Below are 21,352 nucleotides of genomic sequence, written 5' to 3' on the forward strand. Positions count from 1 at the left end.
CTTCCTTTTAATACTAGAACCCCAGAGCTTTAGCTAGCTGAACACCATCTGCCAGCGATGACTAAGTGACTAAGTTCTGGCTGATGGATGAACGTGGAAGGGATGGATACAACATCTGGACTTTGCCTTTAAGATGAAGGAGCAAGTCTTTCACGTTCTCTTTCCTCTTTGCTTCTAATTAGGACAGGGGCGAGGTGGTAGTGAGCTACTTAAGCCCATACAAATGTGGGAGACACACAAGAAGATAGCAGAGTGACAAGATGGAAAAATTCTGGGTTGGTTTGTCCCTGGGTCATTTCCTTTCTGGCTATGTGGTTAAATAGAAAGAAGTAAAAAATCCAGTGGGCTTAGTGGGCTTCAGGGTATCCGTTGCTCCAACACATCCCACTCACCCCCTGCCCTGCCACCGGGCTGCCCACCATCTCAGGCTGTTTCATGAGAAGTAAAAAACAACCATATTTTTATTTAAGTCAGTGTTATTTGATCACTATGAAAACAGACCGCAAAATGTTCTTCATTTGTTTTTGGCTGCGTTGTGTCTTAGTTGCGGCACACGAGATCTTTCGTTGCGGCACACAGGCTCTTCGTTGCGTCGTGTGGGCTTTTCTCTAGTTGTGGTGCACAGGCTCTAGGGCACGTGGGCTCTGTAGTTGGCGGCACGCGGGCTCTTTCATTGAGGTGAGCCAGCTCAGTAGTTGCGGCGCGCGGGCTTAGTTGCCCCAGCATGTGGGATCTTAGATCCCCGACCAGGGATCAAACCCGTGTCCCCTGCGTTGGAAGGTGGGCTCTTTACCACTGGACCACCAGGGAAGTCCCTGACCCCAAAATGTTCTAATAGGAGTGGTTTACATTCTGATTATGTACATTACTAGTGACTTACTGTATTAAAGACTTTCACTTTTCTTAAGCAGGGAGGATTAGGGTAAAACACTTTCATGTAATTCATTGCATCCTCAGATTAAAAAAGGAAAAGAACACATTTTACAGCTGCCCCAGTGACTAGGTATTAGTGTCCAGTCCTGCAGTGGACATGACCCCATCGAGGGCATGTGAACTGAGCTCCTTATCTTTCATATAAAGATAGAGGAAGTTCATACACACTTAGGACAGCTAGCTGCTCTGTCCCCAATAGAGCAAATGTCACAATGGTAATTTGAGAATGAAAAGGAAAAGTTTCCATTCTCAGGAGAATTTTCTTCCCAAATCCTGACTCAGTACCCAAGTGAGCATCTTAAGATTGAGGCCTTCCTGGTCAGTTTCTCTTCTCCAAGAGCTGGCCCCAGGGACTCCTCACTGCTGCAGCACAAACAGCAGAGCAGCTGCTCCAGGAAAAAGGCGACCCGCACCTGCTGGCCCGCATCCTTGCAGCTCCAGCCAGGGTACCAGGCTGGTTGGAATGCTTGCTCTCTGCAGAGTGGTTCAGCGGCTCAGGAGCTCTGCCCAGAGGGACAATGTTTGTGTCAGAGCCACAAGTGGATAATAGGGGAGTCCAGGGACCACCTCTAATTCTTTCCTGTCCCTCTTTGCAGCCCGGATGCTGTCCGATAGCACTAGCTTGTGCCTGATCTCTTGGGTCAACTTGGCTTCTGGCCTTAAAGGCCGGTCTGGTTTTTGGTTTCCCTCTCAAAGGGCACTTGCAACAGAGTGAGGCAAGGCACCTGGCCCCTCCTTTTGGATGGGTCTGGGGCCATCCGTTCCAGTCATACTGGATGTACCTTGACCTTGGGCCTTTTTCCCCTCTTGCATTAAGTATTGGGTTGTCACAAATGAACTTATCTACCCAAGACTCACAGGCACAGAGAACAGACTCGTGGTTGCCAAAGGGGGTGGGGTGGGGGAGGGATGGAATGGGAGTTTGGGATTAGCAGGTGCAAACTATTATATATAGGGTGGGTAAGCCACAAGGTCCTACTGTATAGCACAGGGAACTATATTCAGTATCCTGTGATAAACTGTAATGGAAAAGAATATGAAAAAGAATATATATATGTGTATAACTGAATCACTTTGCTGTACAGCAGAAATTAACACAACATCAGCTATACTTGAATACAATAATTTTTTTAAAAAAGACAGCATCAAAAAAAAAAAAGATTTGGGCTGTCAGGTGAGTGGTTCTCAGACTTCTGCAGTCTACGCGTTGCTTTGATGCAAAAGATATTGGGTTCCACTTACGCCGTCTGTGCCTACTGCTTCAAAACGCACAACAGAGGCTCCTGGCCTGAGTGAGAACAAGGTGAGCACTGCTCTAGCTGACACCCACAAGCTAAGCTGAACTCAGTACTGCCCGTAAAGTAAATTCACGGTGGGAAAAAACAAAGTCAAGCAATACCGAATTCCTTCCCTCCTGTGGAGGCTGGAAACTCAACAGTGCAGAGGGTCCTGTGCAAGGAGAAGAAAACGAGGTCCGGGTAGCAGGCAGTGTGTGCATTCTGGGCTGGTTGAACCGCGAGTTTCCTTGGATGGGTTTTTGAATTCTAAAAAATGAAACTGAGAAGTGAAAATTCCTTTAAAACACCAGTTCTCTTATCAATTTGCCTAATCACCAGTTCACCAGAAATTCAGTTCCGTGTGGAGTGTTTTTCGTGTTTGTTGCCACTATCTCAAAAAAAAATTTAATTTAAAAATTAAAATGAAGCGTAAACTAAAATTGAAAAACAAGCTGGATGTGCCCTTCATTTACAAACCCTATAACGCCGAAGAGATGGCAAAAAGAAAGAAACAAACAAACCAAAGGACATTCCTATGTAAAAACATTCAAAAAGGTTTCAAATTATAGGCAAATTGCTCATCAGGTGACTCGCTTTAGGCTAATTGGTCTAGAGTCAAGGGCATGCAGAAGTCGACACTTCTGTGCTCAGGGACACTTTCTCAGGCCTGTATTCATCTTCTTTCAGACAAAATTCTAATCAACTCTCTTATTTGGTTCCCCAGCCCCTGGCATATTAGATGTGAATCAGAACAGGGAGGGAACAGCCAGAACCAGACCACTTGGTGTGTTCAGAAGGCCCGCTGATACCCTGACAGCCAGGGAGGGGCAGGTGGAGGCCAGAGAAAATGAACATGCAAGTACAGGGATGAGAACACTGCACTAGCGAGGGGCCTTGTCCTGTGTGCTGCCCCGTCTGCCCTCCTGCCTCAAGATTCTCTGGCTTCTGAGGGCACCTCTGTATTATAATGCGCATAATGCCAGCCAAATCATGAAAAATATTTATAACAGGCTAAATCACATGTTATCCACTTTGCCCCATTCATCGTTTTCTCATACAATCCATTTTAGAAAGGTTTTCGTCAAAAGGGACCAAATCATTGACTCTTGAATTGGGACACCCATTGGAAGAAACCAGTTTCCCCTGCCCTCTGGGAGAAGCCTCCCCAGAACGCTGCCCCTAAGGGTGCCTTCTGCTGCTTCATCAGCTCCCCCAGGCCAAACTAGAACAAATCCAATGGCCTGGAAGATTTCACTCCGAGAAGTCCTCTTTCACCAAAACGATGTAGCATGACCAAATCCAGTTCATTCTTTTTTTTTTTTTTAGCAGTTAAACTTTTATTTTACTTAAATTTTATTTACCTTTTTCTTTTTCTTTTCTACAAAAGGCAGATAATGATCGTTGATCTGCAATTACCGTGTTGTGCACTCCCCGAAAGGGGGCAAAGTTGGGAGCTGGGGCGGCAGCTCGGAGGATGCCTTCACCGGCAGGACTAAGGGGGCAGGCGCCCCCGCGGCCCCCTCTCCCGGCCTAGATCATGTCGGTGGTGTTGAAGACCCACTCCATGAACTTGTTCAGCTTGTCGGAGGCACTCTGGACTCCTGCAGCCTCAGGTTGTCCTCTCGAAAGTGCCCAGTTCATTCTTGATGTGCAGGGTGATGTGGGTAGGAGGTCGTGAATAGCCCAGATCACCGTGAAATCTACTTTGGATTAGCTGGTGGCTGCTGGTCCAGAATGGCTTCCTTCCTTAAGGAGACGTATTAGGATTTTCCAGAGAAACAGAACCAACAGTGCATGTGTATGTCTGTGTGTGTATCTATATCTATATATCTTTCTATTAAGGAATTGGTCCATGCAATTATGGAGGCTGAGAAGTCCCATGATCTGCTGCCTCTGAGCTGGAGACCCAGGAGAGCTGGTGGGGCAGTTCCAGTCCAAGTCCAAGGGGCTGGGGACCAGGAAAGTTGGTCTAAATTCCAGTCTAAGTGCAGGAGAAAACCAAAGTCCCGGTTCAGAAATAGGCAGAAAGAGTGAATTCACCCTCACCTGCCATTTGTTCAGTTCAGGCCTCCAGGGGATTGGCTAAGTCCCGCCCACGTTGGGTAGGGCAATCTGCTTCACTCAATCCACAGATTCAAGTCCCATCCAGAAATACCCTCACAGACCACCCAGAATCACGTTCAGCCAAGTATTGGGATACCCTGTGGCCCAGTCAAGTTGACACGTAAAATTAACCATCACAGGATGCTAACCAATTTATTGCTGCTTCCTGCTGATTCCAATCCCCCTTTTACGTCCAAAGCCCAAGGAGCCTCTGATCATCTTTCCCCTCCAAGGCCCTCTCTGAGGAGTGGCCAGGATTTAGGGTGGGACACATGGGAAGGAAGAGGGTTCAGGACGTGGGAGCAGGCTGAGAGGATGTGCTTTGGGGGCAGGGGCTGACCTCAGCCTGAAGGCTGACCCATCTCCTTCCACCCTTGGAAGAATATAGGTGGGCGAGGGCCGAGAGGAGCATTGCCTAACTTTAACCACCAGCCGTAATTGATGCCCACACCGATTTATCTGATACTTAGTATCTGTCCTTTTATAAGTATTGTTGCTACAGTTATTTTAAGTCCTTTACAAGCCAGTACATTTGTGAGCACACCTAGAGGCAGTGTGGCTCTTGGAAAGAGCATGAGATCAGTTAACAGCAGGCAGAGTTGTGCCTCTGAATGTGTTGACTCCAGGCCAGTCACGGACTTTGGAATCTCAGTGCTCTCCCATAGGAGATGAGATTGCAGATAATTGCCACACTAATTCATAGTGTAATCTTGTCATAGTCAGATGAGATGACCTATATGAAAACACTTCATAATACTCAACAAATATGGAAGGGTGAAGTAAAGGTAAGAAATGACTGTTTTTTACTACTGTGACTCTGTTCCTTAAGTTTGTAAGTACTGGTCAGGATTAGTTAAAGAGTCATCACTACCTGCCCTGCTGGTACTCGAAGACTAGACTTTAATATACTGGACTCCTCTCGAGATGGCTTTCAAAAAGTGACATAGTTCTTTGGCCAGTAAAGTGTATACACGTGCCTATTTTCTGTTTTGCCTTATCTTACGGATGCGTTGATCATTATTATCATAGTATGTAGCCAAGAATGATTCAGTTTAGGAAAATAATAGTCAAAACTTTGCTGGTCTTTTGTAGGATGGTTTTGCCATAGCCCTTGCAAATAAAGTAGTGGTTTCTTTAAAACATGCCGGTTCAGAGTCACGGATCTGCATTTTTAAAGCCTGCAATTGATTGTTCAGTGTGAAAATTGTATTCCAGTGAAACACATCAGCATGTAGATCTAAAGTGTGGCCATTTTCATCTAGATTGAATATTATTAAGTAGCCCAAGGGATAGGCTGTAATTAAGATTTCGAAGAGCTTACTTTTGTTGACTGTGATGAGTAACCCCAGTATTGAAAGTGGCATACCAGTTTGAAGAAGGGGAAGATGGCCCAGCAAGACAGTATCTACATGTTTTGGCTTTTAGGTGTCACGAAAGAATTTGAGTTTTCTTCACCGATCCACACATTTGATGAGGGCAGCGATTTGAACGTGATGCAAATACGAGAATGTTCAGATTCCAGGGAAATCACATTTCTTTCTGAACGATGGCAGATTTCCACCTTGTTAGTCCCTCACTGATTCTAATACCTTCTTCCATGGGTTTAGGAACAAAGACCAACTGGGGACAGATGAAGCCCTTGTTGGGGTTTATGCTTTTGCCTAATTAAAACGATTGGATTCACAGCCTGCTAATGCAGCTCTAGTTAGAAGGGAGAACAACTCTCAGCTTGGATCCACTTCGGAAAGTTTGCAAAACCTCCCCCTGCCTTTCACAGAACTGAGGTGGCACATTTCTGATAGCGTCTTTATTGTGGTGCAATTCCATGATAACTGTTCTTAGGTGAGACGAGATGCTCACCTTGTTCTGTCCTACGCACACCATTTTAAAAGAAAGAAACAAAGTTCTCCATTTCTCTCAGGAGAAGTTAGTGAAAGGATCCATGCCTATTTGCACCACCTTAAGCAGGTACCCAGCAGGCAAGGTTGGCACACAGCTCGTTTCAGCCATCCGTATTTTCAGGTGTACCATATGTATTTAGTACATCATTTGATAATGCTAAAAAAATATTAAAGCAGTGTGAGACTAAAGGAGAAAGAAGATGAATGTTAGCATTCCCCTGGGGTTCATGGGTGAAGGAATTAACACAGCGTGGCACTCTACCCTAGCTGTGTTTGTTTCCATGGCAACAGCTACGTACATGTTTCAGACTATCTACAGTGACACAGTTGCAGAAATAGTAGCTTGCAGGTTTCTGATATCGCATCAGTGGACAGGCAGCACGTACTATATTAAGTAAGTGTAAAAGAATTTAAAATATAGCTCTGATTCAGATGTATATTAGCTCAGCTAGGCGATGTATTGGGGATTTCGGCATTCCCCTTCCTCATGACAACAAAATCTGGGCAAAGTTGAAAGTTGCAAGATTCCAGTCAAACAATTATCCCTGCTTGGGTAAATATCATCAAATGAAACAAATGTGAGTGAGTTACAAAGGTAAGAAAATGGCTTTTGTAGATGACATATTTCAGAAGGATATAGTCAGTGAAGCTAATTTTTTGGAGGGCGGGTAGTGATGGGTAAGGAACGTAAGCTTTGGTTGAAAATAGCTGAGTCTTAAAGCAAATCAATGTGCACCAGAATCTTTAACTGCTGCTGAGTTTATGGTAACTAAGGTATCTGAATGTATCATTCTAAAATTGCTTTTATATAAAAATGATCAGGTGAGGAGCAGAGAGGCTGACTGGGTATATGCAGTTAAAGAGAAATTGGGGCTCCGTTGTCTTTCTGAATGCTTATGTAAATATCTCCCTTCTCGCCAGGATGACCCTGGTTTGTCTTTCACATTCGCTGCTACTTTTTGGTACCATTTACTGTCCTGTGTGTTTGTGTTATGCTGCCACGTTGTAGCCTGATAAGACTTGAGTGTTGGTTAGAGAGCACCCAAGTAAAGATGATAGACTTTGTAAGTGTGTGACTTTGCAGTCAAATTGTACAGTAATTTAGGAGAACTGTTGAAATGAGTATTTAGTTACAGGCTAGACCTCTGCTTGTGAATAGTAGCCTAGGTATTAGGTTAATGGATTTTGATGTGCACATTATGATTGCGGGAGCTTTCAAGTATGTTGTAGTTCAATTTATACTGAGGTTTTCATGTCAGAATATTTTTATTTATGCCCATTATTCCACGTAAGCCTGCATTTACCTTACAGTTTTATTATTTATGTATCAGGAAAGAGAATGTAAAATGGCATGGTAATGTAAGCCAATCTATTCATTTGAGGAGGATTTGTTTTCTGACCATAGGTGGACTTTTACAAAAAGTGGTATGAGAAACGCAACTCTTGTGTGTGTGAGACTGTTTTTTATGTGCACAGGGAACTGTCTCCCACGTCTACTGCACACTGTTCTTCACAGTAATTATTTGATTGAATGTTCAGAGAACACCTATGGGAGGAGGGGGTTCGGGAGCTTCCTGCACACCTGGGGGTGTGGGGGGCTGGGAGAGATTTGGGGTTGTGAGTCAGGGATGGAACCCTAGAATGTTTGACACCCTAGTGGATAGATACGATTTGCCTTCTAAATAAGGTGATCCAAAGTGAAACTAGTGTTGAAACCTCCCAGCAATGCCCATCTGTAGCCTGAGCCACCCAGAGACGGGAAGTGAAGTCTGTGTCTTCTAAGGGGAATTTTTGGTTTTGCTTTTGTTTTTTTTGTGGTGGCTCATACTAAAGGCAGCTCCTTTCTCAGACGGGGAGCCCCTCTGCCTATTCTCACACTCATCTCTGTAGTTTCGGGACCCCAGCCCATCTTTGGGGCCGACGGGAGGGCAGGCTTGCAGACCCCCTCCCCCATGGCCTGAGCTGCCCGGCGGGCCCCAGGTATCCTGGTGGGCAGCCTCTCTCTGTGACAGCTGCAGGAAGCCACCTGTGCTTGGTCCCGAGGCAGAGAGACCAAATACTATTGGTGTGAGGGTTTACTTGATGTTCTGCTATTACATTTGAGGGGCCCTGGAAGCCTTGGGTCATTACCCTTGAGCTCTGAAACTGGAAATCAAAAAAGTGCCAATGAACTACTTTGGATGATAGTTCAACTTCTGCCTGTTTGGGGAGTGCAAGCCCTTCCAACAGTTGACACGTTTGTATATATTTTTTTCATCGTCCCAGAGTACTTTCCAGTGTAAACAAAAAATCTCCAGAAGACACCAGTCTAAGCCATGGTATGTTAACTCTTTCGTAAAAATAGAAAAACACATAAACCAAAACATAAAGCCCTAGGCGGCACCAGTCATTCAAATGTAAAATCCTGGCAGTGCTTGTAGGAAACTCAATTGCTTCCATCTGAAGAGCCAGGAAGTTGATTTGGAAAAAAGTAAATTTGAGGGATTCCCAAATAGTGGCAGCATGAAATGAATAAGAGAAAAATGAAGGTACAGACTGATCTTATTACCAATCGTAAATGGTAATAGAATTGCCAGAATAAACTTTCTGGGCATAGAGTCTCCACTGCCTGGTTGTTTCTGAAGGTTCTTAGTGGTCACAGGGTAAGAGCCAATCCCCAGGCTGGTGTCCAGGGCTTTCCACCATTAGTCTCTTTCCAGCCTTCTCTGTCACTAGGTCTCTTTCTTGAGCATCCCGGGGCCTGCCCTAGGGTAATAAATACTATATCCTGGCCTCGTGGGGGAAGTTTCTAGGCCTTTGCTCTTGCTGCTGTCTCTGCCCGGATTCCTTTCCTCCCACTTTCCCGGCTTCAATTCCAATTCCTCCAAAAAACCTTACAGATCTCCCCCTGTCACCCTCCCTGGGATGACTTTTCCATCCTTTCCATCATGCTCCCATAGCAGTTGGTCTTCAAATTATAGCACTTATTTCACTCTATTAGGATGAGTTGTATCTTTTCTGAACTGTGATGTAAATGTATCAAAGACACAGGACCGGGCTTCCCTGGTGGCGCAGTGGTTGAGAGTCCGCCTGCCGATGCAGGGGACACGGGTTCGTGTCCCGGTCTGGGAGGATCCCACATGCCGCGGAGCGGCTGGGCCCGTGAGCCATGGCCGCTGAGCCTGCGCGTCCGGAACCTGTGCTCCGCAACGGGAGAGGCCAGAACAGTGAGAGGCCCGCGTACCGCAAAAAAAAAAAAAAAAAAAAAAAGACACAGGACCCTGATTTAGGTACTTCTGTAGCTTTTGCCATACCTAGAACAGTACTTCAAACTTGTTTTTCATTGAATTCTTAAACACTTGCAAAGGTATACATCATTGAACAGTCTTCTGCTCAAAGACAGACTGTTAGATATGAGATTCCTAAGTCTATGTCTGCCCCAGAACCAAGCATCGTGACCAGTTCAGCTACTTTCGGATGCTTCCAAACTTCTGGCTGTTTGGCATCATCTAAACACGGAAGCCAGGTGAATGGCTGATATTCTTTTCATCTTCATGGAATCAAAGATTTTAGAGCCAGAAGGAACTTTAGGGAGCTAAAATCATATTACAGAGGAGAGAATTGTGAGCTTGAACCGGTAAGTGACTTTTCCAAAGCCACGTGGTTGTTTAGTGACCCACGTGTGTGGATCCAGCCGGTAATATCTCTACGTGGTCCTGCCTCCTGAGCCTTCCTGGCTGTGGCCTTGGGTTCCACTGAAGATACAACCAGTCAATTTCCTTTCTGCCCCGCTTTGGGATTGGCTGGCCTTCTGTCTATACACACCGTCATCCAACAATAATTCCATTAACTCTTTGCTCGAGGCTGATATCACTGGGATAGAATTAAAAACAAAAGAGAACTGAGAGTTGAACTCAGGGGGACTGAGAGCAATGCTAACAGTTCATTAGCCATTGCCTTGCTAAAGCTACGGCAGCTGCTGGATTCAGTCAAGTTCAGACCCTTAAAAAGAGTGGAAAAAAGAAAGCACATAGTTTCCAGTGCCTGGGCACTGCACAGCCGTCCAGCTGGGTGTAGCACCATGGCAAAAAGATCTGTTCAGTTTCAGAAATACAAGACCCCGTGCTTGCACACAGGGAGGGGACTGTAGCTGCAACTGGGCCTGATTTGGCATTACTTCTGCCTGCAGTTCTATCAGACACAGCTCCTATGGGAAGTCCATTAGTATATAAAGAAAGAACCAACCCTCCAAGTTGACATAAGGAGCAGGCCTTGTGTGTGTGTGTGTGTGTGTGTGTATGTGTGTGTGTGTGTGTTTAAAGGCCTGTGTCTAAGGTCGACAGGCTTTTTAAGAGAAACTCTTGGTTTTCTAAGTAAACGGTGTACTTCTTCTGGTCCAGAGTTAGCCTGTTCAGGGAATGAAACACAATTCAGGTTTCTGAGTTGGAAGCCTGATTAATCTTTCTGCCAGTTACATATGGAAATAAATTAGTAAATGGTCCATCTGGGACTAAACTACTGCAGAGATGATAAATTATCGCCATCATATGTCTGTGTTGCTGCAGACTGAGTCGTGCTCACCAGGAGCTGCTGAAAGATATCTGGATGCTCTAGCGAGGTCAGAGGAATAAAAGTTAAAAAAAAAAAAATTAGAAGTAAAAAATTTACCTTGAAATGTGTTTTGGGAGGATGGTTTGGTTGGTGCCAAGTTTGTGCCTTAGAACTGCTCTATCTGCAAATATTTAAAAGGAGAGTCTGGGCATAAGAAACATTTTACTTTTATATTTTCAAAGGCCAATACAGTAACAAGTATTGATTAGTACCCAAATGTCTCAGTGAGTAGGATAGTATAATTATATATACAATAAAAATATACCCCTGTGTAATATTGCACCTTATAACTTTCAGAGCAACTTCTTGTCTGTTTTCTTATTTAAATTTCAAAGGTGGGACATGTCAGTGTCTCTAATTCTTTTTTTTTTTTGCGGTACGCGGGCCTCTCACTGCTGTGGCCTCTCCCGTTGCGGAGCACAGGCTCCGGACGCGCAGGCTCAGTGACCATGGCTCACGGGCCCAGCTGCTCCGCGGCATGTGGGATCTTCCCGGACCAGGGCACGAACCCATGTCCCCTGCATCGGCAGGCGGACTGTCAACCACTGCGCTACGAGGGAAGCCCTCTAATTCTTGATGGATGAAAAAGTGAGGTTTAGGAAGTTGAGTGCCTTGCCCTTAATGACACAGATGGCTAAATTGCAGAACTGGGATGAACAACGGATTGGGAATCCAGCTTCATTTCCATCAGAGCCTTGCATGACATCAAAAACATTTTCAGTTTTTCATCATTCATCTAGCAGCACCAGGAAATAAAGCCTTCTATTTCTGTCAGTTTTCTAGAAGCAAAAGCCATACCTTCTTGATCATGAAAAGTAGTTTTTTCTCTAATGAGAAGTGTTGAGTATTAGTTTAACTTTTTTAGGGCATGTTTTAATTTTTTTAATTGAGGTATGATTGACATAAAATTTTATTAGTTTCAGGTGTACCACAATGATTCAATATTTGTATACGTTGCAAAATGATTACCGCAATAAGTCGAGTTGACATCCGCCACCTTACATAGTTACAAAAAAATTTTTTTTCTTGTGATGAGAACTTTTAAGATCTACTCTCTTGGCAACTTTCAAATATGCAATACGGTCTTATTAACTATAGTCATCCTGTATCTCCACGACTTACTTTATAACTGGAAGTCTGTACCCTTTGATCCCTACACCCATTTCTCCCAGTCCCTGGTTTAACTCTTCCTTTTGACTGAGGCACACCCCTCTCCACTTGAGTTATTTTATAAAGCTAACACCATCAGTGCCTTCAGGGGCTTTTTAGGTGTGGTAACATTTTGCCCCTTTGCAGAATGGCCCGAGGCTACTGTGACATCCAGATTCTTATGCCTGCTTTGAAATTTCCTTTTGTGTGTCTTCCTCCAGGGCAAACCTTCAGCAGTTAATCCTTGAAGCAGCTGAGGTGCTCCCCTCTAGAAAAAGCAGTTCAAAACGTACAGAAAAGCAGACTAGACTTAGAAATTATTAAATCACCTGGTTTACCAGACGTCAGTTTCTAAACATAAGCCATAGGTGCTGCTAAGTAGTCTTCATACAAGAAAGAGAAGCAACGGGCCCCTAGCATTTACGTGTCTGTGCTTGGCAGTAACCTTGTCTCACCGAGATCACCTCCAAGTTTCTCACGTATCAGCCAGACCTGGTTCCTCCATGTACCTGAATAGCCCTCATGCTTTCTCACCTCTGGGCCTTTGCTTCAGCTTTTCCCTATTCCCGCCTGTCAAAATCCTGTGCAGATCTCAAGTCCCATTACGATTGTCTTGATGCTTTCCCTTACCTGCCTCCCCACACCAATCAGAAACAAATGTCTCCTTTGAAAACTTCTAACTCTTTGTTAGAGAAAATAACACGGTCTGTATTTGAGTTGCCTGTATACCTGTTTTATCTCCCATAGAGGACAATACATTTCTCAAGGGCAGGGATTTCATCATCTTCTCTCTCTGACCCTTCTTCCCTCCCCAATCCCTAGCCCAATACTTGGCCCTTAATTGAAGCTTAACATGCAGTAGAGTAGGGTAATTTTATTTTTTAACAATGGACCCAATGTCTTTGGATGGGTGGATAAATTAATGATTTAAGATGTATCAGTATCACTTGGAGGGCTTGTTAAAACAGATCCCTGAGCCCCACCTCCAAATATTCAGATTTAGTAGATCTTGGGTTGGGCCAAGAATCTGCATTTCCAACAAATTCTCAGGTGATACCGATGCTGCCCTTCCAGGGACCACAGTTTGAGAACCACTGATAGAATGAATTTGTTTCCTAACATTCTCGCACTAAAGCTCATAGGCTCACACCATTCTTTTCATTAGAGAGCCTACTGCTGTGTCTTCCTTGATGTGTAGGTCAAAAAAATATCTTCCATTAGAAATTATGATGCCGTCTATCCCGTGTACCAACTTTTCTATTTTGTAAGATTATAGGTTAACCGTGTTCTCCAAACCTGTAGCCCATTTAGTGAGCTTTAGCTTGATGGCATCTTTTTCTCCAGGAATAGAGCCAGCGTAATTTTATTTTACAACAGACTAGGGAGTCATTGACTTTGCAGCCCGTATACCTGGTCTACCCGGAGGATCAAGGCTGGTTCTCATGGTGGAAGGCCGGCCTTGGAGGCTTGCTGGCGCTCTGATGTTTTTCCTTTATATAGACAAGTGTTTCAGTGGCAGCTGAAGTAAAGTAAAATGATCTCACAAATGTCTCAATGGCAGCTAGAGTAAAATAAGATAATCTCATAATATCTATGGCATGTATTTTCAAATCTCTGGGTCCTTTTATGCCCCATGAGGCAGTTTCAAGAACACTCCATCACGAAAGACCCAGTGCTTCAATAACTTGCCAAGAAATAAAGAGGTACCGTTGCAATTGACTTTTTCGCTGAAGTATGTCATGTTTTAGAGAGTCAGGCCAGAGGTGACATCCACCGTGGTTGAGAGGGTTCTCTCTCCTCCTCTGCTCTAATCCCGTCGTCCTTCTGCTCCTCTCCACCAGCCACTAGACGCATCATCTCCTAGAAGACCAGCGTTCTCGTGATCATGGAGGCCTCTCTGTCCTTTCTGTGACTGGAGCAATGCTGACCTCGGTTTCCTGGACCCATTCTGACTCAGGTAACCAAGCTTTGCCTTCCCAAGCTGGCTTACACCTCATGGAGATTGCACTGAATAAATGAAATACCAAAGCTATATTTAAATGCAAATGCCAAATTGATTGTTTCTCCAGCAATTGAAATCCTCCTCCTCTTCCTCCGCGTCTTGGCGTCTTTTTTTTTTTTTTTTTGCGGTTCGCGGGCCTCTCACTGTTGTGGCATCTCCCGTTGCAGAGCACAGGTCCGGACGCAGGCTCAGCGGCCATGGCTCACGGGCCCAGCCGCTCCGCGGCATGTGGGATCTTCCCGGACCGGGCACGAACCTGTGTCTCCTGCATCGGCAGGCGGACTCTCAACCACTGCGCCACCAGGGAAGCCCCCTCCGCGTCTTCTTTTTCTTTTTTTTTCCCCGCGTCTTCTTAATGATCAATTTATACAGCTGATCAGACTGACAATGTGGTCAGTGAATTTAGGCATTAAGATAATGAGTCACATCTTTATTTAAAATTTTGGTGTGTGTCATAGACACAAAGCAACAGGCACATTGCTGGGAATTTTTGTATAGAAACTAGCCTCTGCCGTACCTAGTTTCTCTAAGTCATTTTCTTTCCCATAATACTGTATTTCTTTTTATAAATTTATTTATTTATTAATTTATGGCTGTGTTGGGTCTTCGTTGCTGTGCGCGGGTTCTCATTGCGGTGGCTTCTGTTGTTGTGGAGCACGGGCTCTAGGCGCGCAGGCTTCAGTAGCTGTGGTTCGAAGGCTCTAGGGCACAGGCTCAGTAATTGTGGCGCACGGGCTTAGTTGCTCCGCGGCATGCGGGATCCTCCCGGACCAGGGATCGAACCCGTGTCTCCTGCATTGGCAGGCGGACTCTCAACCACTGCGCCACCAAGGAAGCCCCTATATTTCTTTTGAATTGTATTAATCTTTCTAATGTTGGACCTTTTAATTGAGTTTAATAAGTATCATTGAGTATCTGTTATGTGTCCTCAGGGCAGATGGGGATAAAAAACTATAAGACGTATAAAAACATAAGATACATCCTCATGCAGCTCAGACCTTAGCAAAGGAGCCACGACTCACTCATAAGAAAATGGCAGATGGCGCTCAGCTTCCGGCCGGAGCCGTGCACTATGGTAGCTCTCTGGTTCAGGGAATTAAGAGACCTTGAGGATTGGGATTGAAATAATCGGAGAGTTCATGGAAGAGGGAGGGCTGAAGGCGGGCTTGGTCACAGCCAAGAGGGAAGAGAAGCAGCCTGGTCTGGCCCGGAAGGCGGGAACGAGCCTGCCATGAGCCTAGCCAGTGAGGACCACACAGGGCTTGGAGGACCCCGAGCCTCTTCTATCCCAGCCAGAGCCAGGCTCCTCCTCAGGGCCTGGGTCCCTTAAGGTTCCCCTGGGGACACGCTCCCTGCTCTGTTACAGAGTCACCTTGGCTGACGGCTTCCTTCAGGGGACCCTAGTCTGTGGTGCCCCAGCCCTGGCTTGGCTACCTGGTTGGCCTTCTGCTTCCTTGGGCTTGCCCATACCTGGCCTCTGCCTCTCTACCTGATTGTTTATCCTCACATACCTGCCCCCCTCCCCTCTGCACTCTGCCTGGCGGGTGTGGCTTGACAGGGCCCCGGGATGAACCAGGTGCTGTGTGAGGTCAGTCCCTGGTGATTCACAATGGGTGATTCTGAGCTGAGAAGTGGAATGGAAGGGTAGGAAGAAGAAGCCAGGAACGTGAGTTTGTACGTTGATGCCAAGAGTGTATCACGAGTTCTGAAAACCAGAATTCCGGGAGGGCCTCAAGGCTGAAGCTGGGGCCGTAGTCAGGGGTGGGAGCCCAGTGTGCTGATTCATCTTGCAATGGCCCAGCAAATCCTGCCCACACCTAGCGCTTTTGGATAAAGCAGTGGCGGCGTTCCTGCCCTGGGTCTTGAGGGTGCTGGTGAGGGTCGCCGGCCGAGGCCCCCGCCCAGCCCATCAGGTCTGCGTGGCCACACACCACCTTCCTTAGCGTGCACCAGTGCTTCTGGAACTGAGGCCTGGCTCATCCAGGAGCTCAGGCCTTCCTGGAGTCAGAGCCCTGGATCACCAGCCACCAGGAAGTGGAAGAACTAGAATAACAGTATTTGTGTTCCCCTCCCACACAAGCGACTGCCTAATCTGTCGTTGCCCTGCCTCTTCTAAGCCTGGGGTGGGTCAACTACGGCCCGCCGGCCAGGCGTGGCCCACTGCTTGTCTGGGGTGGACAAGCTGAGATGATTTTCACATTTTAAAATGACTGGAAAAAATTAAAAGAAGAATAGTATATTTTGCCTCGTAGAGATGATATAGAATTCAGATTTCAATGTCGCTAAATTAAGTTTTACTGGAGCATAGTCATGTTTATTTATTTCCAGATTGTCTATACCAGCTTTTGCGCTACAAGGGCAGAGTTGAATAGGTGCGTCAGAAACCATAAAGTATTTGCTTTCTGACCCTTTATAGAAAAAAAGGTGCTATCCTCTGGCCTAGGCAATTGATTGACACAAGTGTTTGCAAAATTTGAGGTGTGGAACTTTTTCCCTCATAAAGAAAATAGGATTGAAGGATGAGTGGGATTTAAATAAGCAAGAGAGGAAGAGAGGCATTTTCTAGATTGAGATAGAGAATTGGTCCTAGTCTAGTTGGATTTTTCTGTTCATCTATTTAACTTTCAGTTAAAGCTAGATATGACACTGAGGCTATTTCATTTCAGGAATCTAATTATTAGGGTCGTCTTTAAAAGGAGGCATCCAGGCTTCTCAGGTGAACGTAAATGTTGGAACAAATCAGCACCAAATTAAAATATAGCCTGCATTTTGGAACTTTCTTCTTTTTACTTGGCACTGGGTGTGAACTATTTTGTTTTAAACCAAGAAAGCATTTTGTTTTAAATCAAGTAAGCATTGAAGGTTTGCCATGAGTAAGCTATGGCATTTAATCTTCGCAGCATTTTCCCAGTCTGGTGGGGATTTTTGATACTGTTGAGTGAAAACTGGTGCAAGTTGGAGATGCGGGTTCTAATCGTATTAGCTAGCTGAGCCAGGGCAGGCTGTGGGATACTAGGGTAAAAAGTACACTCCAAATCTCAGGGTTTAGTGCAATAAAAGTGTATTTCTCACTCACCCAGAGTTGGATTGCACGAGTGTGGCTTTGCTGCCTCCCCCATCCTGTGACACCTACGTCTCAAACTGTGGCTTCCTGGTTGCTTCAATATGTGAAAAAGAGTTGAGAACACACACCAATTCTTAGGTGCCTTAGACCGGAAGTGACTCAGACCAATTCCACATCCACAGTCCATTGGCCAGAACTAGTCACATGACCCTGTCTCGTTGCTGGGAGGGTAGGAAGTAGGGAGCAGCGTGAGGTACGTTTGGGGTTCCCACTGCCCCTGCAACACTGTAGCACTGTGGGAAAGCCCAAACTTTTATCTGTGCTTTTGTCTGCTCATGATTAAAGGGTAATGAACCCAGACCTACATTTTTTCACACAGTTTATGAAAGGCTTAAAAAGATGTATGAAAGATCTCTAAAAGGTATAACGAGTTGTAAAATATGCAAGATATAATCGTTACCTAACTTCTTTACCGGGTTTGAATGGTGATGGGCTGGAGTTGGGATAGTCACACGTGCCCCAGTGTGCCTGGAAGCATCCTAGCATTTGCCAGTTGACCCAACAGAATTATAATACAGCCCTTCCTTTCACACCTGGAAATATGCTGGTATGGACAATACATGACATGCTCACCCCAGCTTCACCCCACTGGTCATCCTTGAAGATTAATGTTAGCTACTGTTTATTGAGCCTCTTCCAGAGGTCACACTGTCCTCAGCTTCTGCCTGCCTTCTTTTCATTTAATTCCCCAAACAAACTTGTAAAGTAGGTACAAGTAATGTCATTTTAAGATGAGGTAACAGATGCAGAAAGGTTTAAATTGTGGTCACAGCTAGAGAGTGGCACCAGCTTGCTTTGAACCCAGCTTTTTCTTGCTCTTTCCAGCTCTTGCACGTGACTGCCTCACTCATCCTTTACGAGGATTGTGCCCTTGACCACGTGGGGCCCCCCTTCCCTGACACTGGCTTGGGAGTCTGTTCCCAGACCGCACACGGGGAGAAGGGTACAGCTCTGAGTGGTGAGTCCAGCCCTTTTTGACCCCGATGAGAAGACAAGTCATGGAATCATGAAGGGGTTCTCCGGAGCCAGCAGTTAACAGGTTCAGGGTGGCAAGCGCTGCTCCTGACTTTCACTTGGTCCCTTTCTGCCTGCTTCCTTAATGTTGACAACTGCAGCTCGTTTTAAAAATGGGCACCACCTTTATATATAGGGAGAAAAGATTTTATTTTGAGATCTAGGGTGGAGTAGAACTCCAGCCGGTGAAGACTTGCCATGTGCTGTGCAGTTGATCCAAACAGGCATCTTCCCAACTTAAACAGTGAGTAGAAACTGAGCTCCATTTTCAGGAAGTTTGTTTACAAGTTTGTTTATTAAAAAAAAAAAAAAAAAAAAAAGCCAAACCAGAACCAACGACCAGTTTGCTTGAAGAATTATATCAGACAAAAACCCATCTACTCAGGAGATGGTTTTAATTTCCCTGGTTCCTGGCCTTCCTAATCACTGTTCAGAACTGACCCCATGGAATCAAAGGGAATAGTCTCTGAAAAATGGACCAAATGTATCAGAAGCACCTATTGCAATGCTTGCTTCAAGAAACCCCCCAGACAATTATACATGTGGTTTCTAGATGTACAAAGAAAACTAAAGGAATTCCATTATGAAAGAAAAATTAGATGGAAATTTCTAATCCCATCTCATAAACAATATAGGAATAACTTTTAAATATTCTGCTTTAAGCATGCATTTAATGTGTGCTCTGGGAACCAAATAATCTTGCTAAGATAAAACATTCTAATAATGATTTATGTAAATTTATTTGTACAACGTAATGGTGTAGTTGCCTATAGCAAATTGCTTGGAATATGAAATGACATTTATGAGGTCTTTTTTTTCCCCCCTCTGAATGAATACAGTGGAGAAAATAAGAGACTCCAGAAAGGACAACAGAAATCCATGTTCAAAATGGAGTCTGAGGCCAGAAGAGGCAGAGGCAGCTGGACAGGTTAGGGGGTGTGTAAATAGTCGAGAAACTCAATTCAATATGTGTTCCTGTGATGGTCTCATTAGTTGAGGCATTTGTAAAGCCATACAAAGAGTGTGTGTGTTAGATTCTTAGAAGGCTAGAACCCTTTATTTTAGTGATCATAACTGTGCAGACACCAAAGCCTTTCAGAATAGCCGACGACAGATCACTTGTTGTCAGCGTGCCCTGAGAGGCAGGGTACTTAACAACATGAAGTGCTAAGAGGCCAAATGTAGTTAAAATCGGGCAATTAATCTCAGTTCCCGGTTACTTTAATGCCAAGGGAAGTTATGCTGGAGTCATACATGGGGCCCAAATGTTAATAAACAAAAGAGAAAACTCTCCCAGGGACTGATTCATAGACCTATGGGGAGTTTTCCTATGGCTGCCCGCTTAGCACGTTTGCTTATGGCTCTAAGGTGTTTCCCAGAAACATTTCATTACATGGAAATCCCCATATATGTAACAGAGAGAGTTTCTGGATCTGTGCTTTGGCCTTGTACATAAATGCCCAGTGGAATTTGCCAGAACCTGTACTATTTGGAAAAGATATGACATTAACACCTTGGTTGTAGACGGCATTTAATTTTTTGTTTCTCCAAGTATTTTTACTATCTCACTTGGTCGCCACACTCATTTTTGTGAAGAAGGTAAGAGTTTGTCTTCTGTATGTAGAGAAACTGAGGGGCCGCAGAACCTCCAAGGAAGGTCACAAAGCGAGACATTGGTGGGGGAGGGGACAGCTTCCCCACTAACGTTCGTCTCGTTGTCATCACAAACTAAAGCAGATGAAAGAGATTTGTGAACTTTGGAGGGCTTGCTTTATTTAAAACAAGATCAGAGTTTTGGTCCCTCATAAACCATTGTGGAATGACACCAGCTCTCCTGAGAGAAATGGCTTTGTCTGATGGGACTGAATGACTGCTGTGGTGGTCCAAGGCCTGAGAGAGCAGGCATAAAGCCTCAACAGGACTTGAAAGCAGAGTGAAAACAACGCTGGCTTCTAGGAAAGACGGGATGGCCTGCGTTTTTAGCGGTGCTAGTTAAAGTGCATGCACTGTAAAGGCTGTGGCTTCTGGCAGGGCTGCTTGTAGTGAGTGACCCAAGGGTGCCAGGGAGAGGCAGAGGATGTTAGGCTTAGCATATCAGCCAGAGTTTCAGATTTCTGTCCCTCCTCTTTCCAGCTGAATGACTTGGGGTGTGATTTCTGAGCTGTGTATTCCTAGAAAATAATGGAAGGTATCTGAGCCTCCATTTCCCCATCTGTAAAAGGGGGATAATGATATTTAACTTATAGAGTTGGCGTGAGAATTAAATAAAATAATTCTTATAAAATGTTTGGCACAGGGGGAGGAGGGTTGAGTGAAGGGGATTAAGAGATGCAGACTTCCAGCTCTAAAATCAATAAGTCCTGGGAATGTAAAGTACAGCATAAGGAATAGAGTCAATAGTACTGTAATAATTTTGCATGGGAACAGATGGTTTTACTTGTCGTGGTAATCCTTTCATAATGTATTCGATTGTGGGATCACTATGTTGTACACCTGAAACTAACATAATGTTGTATGTCGACTACACATCAATAAAAAAATAAATAAACAAAAGTAAAATACTTGGCACAGTGCTTGGCAGACAGTAAGCGCTCATTTTATGGCAGCTCTTAAAGTGATTATAATTGTCATTACTTAAGAATGTATGTTCCCGGGTGGCACAGTGGTTTGAATCCGCCTGCCAATGCAGGGGACATGGGTTTGAGCCCTGGTCCGGGAAGATCCCACATGCCACGGAGCAACTAAGCCTGTGCGCCACAACTACTGAGCCCACGTGCCACAACTACTGAAGCCCGTGCACCTGGAGCCCGTGCTCCACAACAGGAGAAGCCACTGCAATAAGCCCATGCACCGCAACGAAACTAGAGAAAGCCCGAGCGCAGCAACGAAGACCCAATGCAGCCAGAAAAAAAGAATGTATGTTCCTGACTGATAATTGGAAATGAGATGAAAATCCATCTTTTATTTAATGAGAATGAATTGAAAAGACTTCTAAGTCAGTTGTTCCTATGTACTGCAGATAACAAGGTAGATATGAGAGCTCTTTCAACAAAGAGTTCTTCATGTTTGAAAGCCCTTTGCAAGCTGTTTGCCAGGGAGAGAGAGGCCAGATACAGAGCTCTCGTCTCAAGGGAAGAGGGAGATTTTTGCACACAGGCCCTGAGCTGGCCACTTTAACATATATGGTCTTTGTTTTACAAGAATTCAGAAATTAAGCTGGTCTAAATCCTTAGTTTTTGCTGAAAGCCCTGGTTCGGGT

General features: G+C 44.9%; 1 protein-coding gene across 7 annotated transcripts in view; it reads left to right on the top strand.

Moving 5' to 3' along the window:
- The window catches only part of FOXN3 (forkhead box N3), a 405,750-nt gene that overhangs the window by 91,591 nt on the left and 292,807 nt on the right, over positions 1-21,352 (top strand). For all 7 annotated transcript variants that reach the window (XM_082647216.1, XM_082647221.1, XM_082647219.1 and 4 more), the window contains exon 2: positions 13,795-13,910. The gene's annotated coding sequence lies outside the window, so the exon portion shown is untranslated. The remainder of the gene's footprint in view (positions 1-13,794; positions 13,911-21,352) is intronic.

Source organism: Grampus griseus (genome assembly GCF_964374135.1).
Source record: "Grampus griseus genome assembly, chromosome: 2".
Classification (NCBI taxonomy): domain Eukaryota; kingdom Metazoa; phylum Chordata; class Mammalia; order Artiodactyla; family Delphinidae; genus Grampus; species Grampus griseus.